The following is an 8,403-nucleotide window of genomic DNA, read 5'->3' on the forward strand; positions in this document are numbered from 1 at the left end:
GGAAACGGCGCACAGGGGCCAAACTCTACGCAGAGAGCACCAGAGGAACGACACTTCTCCCGCGGATTCATTTTTGCACTTAGCTGGGGCTGATCTGGCCGGAGATGACGCCGGCGACGAGCTTGGCGGCGGCCAAGGTTCGGGCGTCATCGGGGGCATCGAAACAGAGGGAGCTACGCACGGGTCTCAGCTCCTACGACATCTACGCGACGGCCTGAAGCTGCTGGTGCCCTCAGAAGGACGAGCTGATCACCGGAGGGCTACCGGCGACGAGCTACAGCGGCGGATCTCGTCGGGCTCCGATGGAACTAGGCCTAGAGGAGGGGATCGACGTGGAGATCTTAGGGGAAAGATGCGCAAGCTCACGAGGAGTGTAGAGGTGGCGCTAGCTTGCTCGGGGATGGCCTGGAGAGGAAGAACGCCGGCGACGATCTTCGGTGACCCGAGGAAGAAGACGACCGCGTCTCGTCGTTTCACTGCGTCTCGGCGTCGGGCTCGTGGCTAGGAAGCTTCAAGGAGATGCGGCGGACCTATTGCGCGACTCAGGAGGGAGAAGGGGAGGCTAGAATGACGACGAGATCGAGCTCTGCTCGGGCTCCAATGGTGGCAGAAAGAAATGAGGCAGAGGGGGAGAATGAGGAGGGGAATGGATAGCTACGTGCTCGGGGAGGTTATCCCCGTGCTTGCCAGCGTGAAGCAGCGGCCAGGCAGGCGCACAGGTGCGTGGCCGCACCGGAGTACGCGGCGGCCACCTCCTGCTGCACACTGGCGGGGGAGGAAGACGAGAGGGAGCAGATGGGCCGGGCCAGGTGAGCGTCAGGTAATTCCTTTTCTCTTTTTTCTGATTTGTTTCTGTTTTGCTATTTCATTAACTTGCTATTTATTTCAGCTCCCAAAAAGTTTGTAAAAGCTATTTTAAACACACTAGAATATTTGTTGGAATATTTCCAACCATTCCTAAAGTTTTCAATATTTTTGAAAGTTTAAAGTTTCTGATTTCAAATTTAAAACTTTAAACCAGTAGCTTTTGCATTTATTTAAAATGCTTAAAGTATCAAGAAAATGGTTTTCTTCATTGCTTATTTACTTTCATGAATTATCAGAAAGATTGAACTTTTCTTGAGGCCATTTTGGGTTCATTGATTTTAACTAGTTTGAATTTTCCTTCATTTTGAGAAGTGGCTAGGGTTTTAGCATTTTCCTTCATCACTTGCTTTATTCTTGTTGGAAATTTCCTAGATGCAATGCAAAGGAAAACATGAGCACAAAGCTAACTTGCTTAAGATGTCAGGGATGTGACAGTACTTTTATAAATTGATTCATATTTTATTATTTCATAAGGTATTGTATTCTAACTTCTCCATGAGTTATACCCCCCGATAACATCCATAGCATCAGCAAAACAAGAAAACTATGCAACCAAAAACAGAATTTGTCTAAAACAGAAGAGTCTGTAGTGATCAGCAAAGACACCCTACTTGTGTACCTCAAACAATTCTGAAAAGTTAGGAAGGCCTGAGAAATTTTTATATAAATACAGTGTAAAAGAATCATATAAAAAATTTGTTCTAGTAAAATCATAGAAATTCTGCAACGGACGCAAAAGTTTCTGTTTTGCACCGTATCAATTCTACTTATCATTCAAATCATCCCAAAGGCTTTACTTGGCACAAACACTAATTTAAACATAAAAACACAATCATTACAGTATAAATAATCATGTTGACTCAGCAAACAGAAAGTATTGGGTTGTCTCGCAACAAGTTCTCTCTTTATAGACACTAAGATACGTGTGGGACAACAATGATGCTCACATAAAAGACAAGAACTGAAGCACAAAAAGAGCATCATATAGTATGTGAAAAACACATCTAAGTCTAACATACTTCATATACATAGTCATTTTATAGGACTAATTATCAAGACAAGTAATATCTAGAATATGCAAATAGGAAGAGTGAAGCATTAATATTTTCAACACAAATAGAGGTAATTGAGTAACATGCAAATTCCTATAGCCATATTTTCCTCTCTCATAATATTTACATGTATGGTCATAATAAAACTCAATAATATAATTATCATGTAAAGCATTCCCTTTATGATCCATATGCATACAAGTCTTATAATCTTCCAAGGTAGTGTGATCAACATCAAGTAAAGTCATGACCTCTCCAAACCCACTTTTGTCAAAAATTTCATAAGATTCATCATTATCCAAAGTAGAGGGATCATTATTACCTAAAGTTGATGCTCTTCCAAACCCACTTTTAGTAGTATTGAAAATTCCATAACCAGTAATAGATTCATCATGAGGCTTAAATAAATTGTAAGATCAAAAGAAACATTATCACCCCAATCATGATCATTGCAATGACTAGTGGTCATAACAAAATTATCATCCCCAAGCATGTAGCTTTGCATATCGTTAGCACAATTGACATTAATAGAATTTATAGTAACATCTCGTAAGCATGATTTTTGGGTGCAACAACAATAATTTCATTTTCAACTTAAGGAACTATAGCAAGTTCATCTCCATAAGCATCATAAATATTGGCATCGTGGCGATAAGAATAGCAAGAATCACATTCATCAAGAGAAGATATTTCAATGGAATCAATGGAGTCATAATTTTCTTCCAAAGAAGCACATTCTCTCAATAAATTCTTTAACATGGGCATTAGGAGCAGAGTTTTCATAGCAATATTTAAGTATCATAAAAAAATCACATTTGTAGAGAATAGCCTCATACTTTTCAATCAACGAAGCAACTTCATAGGCACCCTTAAAAGCAACAAATTCTTCAGTTTGTTCAATATCATAGTAACTAAAAACATCCTTGGCATAAGAAGATAAGATTTCATTATCATTAAACTCATATGGGCAGGGAAGGTGTTTTTAGGGTTCTCAAAGCAACAAGTAAAATCATAAATTTCACGCATATTCCAAGCATAGCATAGCAAACAATTTATTTGATCCCATAAGAGTTTCACCTTTTGAGACAACCAGTGATGCACAAACGAGAATGTTAATTTAATGAGTTTCCCTCAACTAAGATAGTTGGGGTTTCAACACGAGCACAAACAGATCAAAGATGATCCAAGTAAAAAACCTTATGTGGATCCATAAGTCTTTATTTTCTATTTTTGTGTGACAACATGATTATTGCAAGCAAACTAGCAAGAGTAAATATTTTTATATTTTTGATTTTTACAGAAAGCAAAATATAATAGCAAATAAAAAAGTAGAACAAGTGAATGATAATTTGTGTGTAGGTGCTTGATAGGGAATTGATGATACTCCCCGACAACGGCGCCAGAAATCCTTCCTCATACTTGTGATCTGCATTGGATTTTTTCCCGAAGAGGAGGGGATGATGCAGCACACTATAGGTAAGTATTTCCCTCGGGGCGAACCAAGGTTTTTGAACAAATAGGAGGACCACGCAATTTCCTGCCTTCAGCGCCTACACACAAAAGAGCACACACTTGCAGCCAATGTGGGCAAGAGGGTTGTCAATCCCCTTGAACTTGTTACTTGCAAGTAATAAGTAGTATAGTTGGATAGTTTGATAAATATAAAAGGAAAATAACTAGAAACTAAATAACAACATGATGGTATTTTGTATTTTTGTATTTATATATTTGAATAGACTCGGGGGCATAGTTTTCGCTAGAGGCTTCTCTCTCGTAGAAAGCATGCGGTGGGTAAACAAATTATTGTTGGGCAACTGGTAGAAAAGCCCATAGTTATGCAATATTTATTCTTGGCAGCGATCATTACATGTAGGCATCATACCCGTAAGCAAGTTGACCAACTCCTGCCTGCATCTACTACTATTACTCCACCCGTCAATCACTATCCTGCTTGAATCTAGAGTATTAAGTTAATAGAGTAATGCTTGGAGAACAATGATATGATGTAGAAGGTTCCGGAGGGTTCGAGAAGGTTTCGAAGGGTTCCACGGGAGTCCGGAAGGGTCCCTCTAGCACCTAGGGCATTCATGGGTTGTAGGGGGTCGTCCTAGCCTTATTGGGCCAGGCGCACCAGCCCCCCTAAGATACATGCGCCTAGGGAAGGGAAACCCTAAGGGCAATCCACTTGGCTTGGAGGGCACTCCTCCACCTTTGGCTGCCTCCCCTCCTTGGAGGATGGGCTAGGGTTGCGCCTCCAGTCCTCCAACACCCCTATATATAGTGGGGAGGAGGCGCAAGGACTGGACACAACAATCCACATGCCCTGCGGCCTCCCCTCTCTCCCGTTCGTCCTCGTTCATAGTTCCGGAGGAGCTTGGCAAAGCCTTGCTCGCACTACTCCACCACCATCTCCACCATGTCATCGTGCTGGTCGAGATTGCATCTACTACTCTACTCTCACTCGTTGTATCGAGGAGGCGGAGACGTCATCAAGCCGCACGTGTGCTGAACGCGGAAGCGTCGTCCGTTAGGTGCTAGATCGGTATGGATCGCGATTGGATTGTGAAGAGTACGACTACATCAACCGCGTTATATATGCTTCTTATTAACGGTCTACGAGGGTACGTAGACACACTCTCCCCTCTCTTTTCTATTTATTTCCATAGACAAATCTTGGGTGTTCATAGGAAAAATTTTGTTTCCCATGCAATGTTCCCCATCGGTGGCATCATGAGCTATGTTTATACGTACGTAGATGATATGCACGAGTAGAACACAAAGTGTTTGTGGGCGTTGATGTTCATATTGCTTACCTCATTAGTCTTATTTTGATTCGGCGGTATTGTGGGATGAAGTGGCTCGGACCAACCTTACTTGTCCTCGCACAAGAGACCGGTTCCACCGACTAACATGCAACTTGTTTGCATAAAGGTGGTTGGCGAGTGTCTGTCTCTCCCACTTTAGTTGAATTGGATTCTATAGAGGTGGTCCTTATAGAAGGTTAAAAGGCAGCTTGAATATCACCGCTATTTCTTTGCATAGGTAATAAAGGTTCTTGCTAGTTTCCCAAAGCAGCCACGTAAAACTTACAACAACAAAGTGGAGGAATTCTAACTTGTTTTTTGCAGGGCATGTTGTGATTGATATGGCCAAGACGTGATATGATATATGTGATGTATGAGATGATCATGTTTTGTAACAAGTTATCATGACTTGAATGTCGATGAGTACGGCAACCGGCATGTAGATCTTGCCATCGACAACCCGGCCCGGTCGGCCCGACCCGACCCAGACCGACCCGACGTTGCCCATGGGCCGGGCCTGGGCCTAGATCGTGAGCCTAATGGTCGATCTGGGCTGGGCTTGGGCCTAGCAATTTTGCAGTTTAAGGAAGAGGCCTGGCCCATGGCCCTACGGGATTTTTGACCAGTGGGTCAGGCTTGGGCCTGATTTTTAGGCCCGACGACTGGTCTGGGACGGGCTTGGGCCTAAGTTTTTTCCATTGCGCTTTTATACGCCCGGCCCAAAGCCTGGCTCGACCGGAAAGATGGCCAGGTATACCGGCAGGATCCATAGGGTTGTCTTTAATTTATTTCATGTCATTTGCTTTACTTTATCGCTATGAGTTAGCAATAGTTGTAGAAGCAGTAGTTGGCGTGACAACCACATGATGACACAATGATGGATATCATGATGATGGAGATCATGGTGTCATGCCTGTGATGATGGATATGTCGATGCTTTGAAGATGGAGATCAAAAGCAGAATATGATGATGGCCACATCATGTCACTTATTTAATTTGCATGTGATGTTTATATTTTATGCATCTTATTTTGCTTAGGACGACGGTAGCATTATAAGGTAATCCCTCACTAAAATTTCAAGATAAAATTGTGCTCTCCCTAAGTATGCACCATTGCGAAAGTTTGTCATTTTGAAGCACCTCGTGATGATCGGGTGTGATAGAATCTTCGTTCGCATACAACGAGTGTAAGCGAGTTTTACACATGTGAAATACTTGGGTTAAACTTGACGAGCCTAGCATGTATGGACATGGCCTCGGATCACAGGAGACCAAAAGGTCAAACATGAGTCATATAGTAGACATGATCAACATGGAGATGTTCACCATTGTAACCACATCATCTCACGTGATGATCCGACTTGGGTTGGTGGATTTGGATCATGACACACTTAGACAACCTGAAGGATATTGATTTGAGTGGGAGTTCATTACTAATTTCATTAACTGAACTAATTATCATCAACATAGTCAAAATGTCTACAAATTATGTTGTGGATTAATAGGTCGTGCTATAGCTCCCCTCTATTTTTATACATTTTGTCGAGCCCGTGGGACTGGGGGTATCGAGGCGTCTGCGTGCGACCCAAGATGTGATGCATGCCATGGGTCCAGCACGGTGAACTATTGGACTTCACGGCAAGACCCTCGCGAGGCGCATATCAGCAAGCATCATCGGGGGCCATGCGAAGCCCCCTCTTAAGGACGCCTCTCGAGGCTGCCCTCGAGGCCCTCGCAAGGCGAACTAGTAAAAGGGTATCCCAACGGGGTTGCGCGGTCCTGCATCTTCACGTTGGTGACACGGTCCATGCCGAGTGATGCCAGGAGTCCTGGCAGTAGGTACAAATGAGGAGGATTTCCTCTTTTGTTCTAAGGGAGCAGGGCTAGCTCGTTGGCTCCAAAAGCAATCTCCAAAGGTTCCCCGTTTGGTGCAAGAATACCAAGTATGCAGGCTCACCAGGATGAAGGTCAACCCAGATGACCCACAAGTACAGCGGATCAATCGTAGTCCTTTCAATAAGTAAGAGTGTTGAACCCAACGAGGAGCAGAAGGAAATGATAAGTAGTTTTCAGCAAGGAATTCTCACCAAGTGTTGTAAGTAACAATGATAGATAGTTTATGTAGCAAGATAATTCGTAACAAGTGACAAGTAACAATAGTAGCAAAGGTGCAGCAAGGTATCCCAATCCTTTTTATAGCAAAGGACAGGCCTGAAAGTACTCTTATATAAAGCAAGTGCTCCCGAGGACACATGTGAATATCTATCTAGTCATGTTCATCACATTGAGTTGATTCGCGTTTGCTACTTTGATAGTTTGATATGTGGGTGGACTGGTGCTAAGGTGATGTTCTTATTTGAACTAACAACCTACTTATGATTAACCCCTATCGCAAGCATCTGCAACTACAAAATAAGAATTAAGATAAATCTAACCATAGCATGGAACATGTGGATCCAAATCATACCCTTATGAAGCAACGCATAAACTGGGGTTTAAGCTTCTATCACTCTGGCAACCCATCATCTACTTGTTACTCCACAATGACTTCTCTTGGGCCAATAACATGGTGAAGTGGCATGTAGTCGACATTCACATGACACCACTAAAGGAAGTAACAACATACATATCATCAAAATACCAAACAAATGCCAACTTTATATGATTACTTATAACCAGACTTCTCCCATGTCCTCAAGAAAATAGTAACTACTCACACCTCATCAACATGTTCAACATCAGAGGTATAATAATAATGATTAAGGATCTGAACATAATGTCTTCCACCAAGTGGTCCAACTAGTATCAACTAGAAGATGTAATTAACACAACTAGCAATCCACACATACCAATTTGAGCTTTTAAGACAAAGATTAAATACATGAAATGAACTAGGGTTGGAGATGAGATGGTGCCGGTGAATATGTTGATAAAGATTCGTCCTCCCACGAAGGAGGAAGCGTTGGTGATGACGATGGCTTCGTTTTCCCCCTCCCGGAGAGGAATTCCTCCAACGGAATCACTGTCACAGAGCAAAAGGGACTCTGCCCGAGTTTCCACCTCGAGACGGCTACGCTTCGTCCCGAAAATTCTTGATTTATTTTCTAGGGTCTAACACACCATATAGGAGAAGTGGGGTGTCGGACGCCAGCACGAGCCCCACAAGCCATCACGGTGCAGCATGAGGGCGCCTTGTTGGCTTGTGCCCAGTTAGTTGCCCCTCCCCGGTCTATTTTTTCCCAATAATTCTTATATATTCTCAAAAAACTCTCCATGAAGTTTCACATCATTTGGAGCAACTTGATTTTTCTTCCCTTTTCTTGGTTTCTCGGTCCAGAATTCCATTTTCCATTTACTTCCCTCTTTGTGATGTACCTTGCATATTCAGAGAGAAAAGGCATAAAAATTACATAAACAGGGAATAATGGACAATAATAAGACAAATATCAATAAAGATTGATGATGCAAAATGGACGTATCAACTCCCCCAAGCTTAGACCTTGCTTGTCCTCAAGTGAAAGCCGAGCTCAAGAATAATAGCCACATGATTTGAGAGGGAGAACTCAATAAAAATAAAATACGGACATGAGAGCATCATGAATATTAGCATAGCATCAACTATTTTATCATATATATTCTCATAAACAAGTAACGGTCCATTCACAAATATTGGAGTATG

This window comes from Hordeum vulgare, chromosome 3H, assembly GCF_904849725.1.
Source record: "Hordeum vulgare subsp. vulgare chromosome 3H, MorexV3_pseudomolecules_assembly, whole genome shotgun sequence".
Classification (NCBI taxonomy): Eukaryota; Viridiplantae; Streptophyta; class Magnoliopsida; order Poales; family Poaceae; genus Hordeum; species Hordeum vulgare.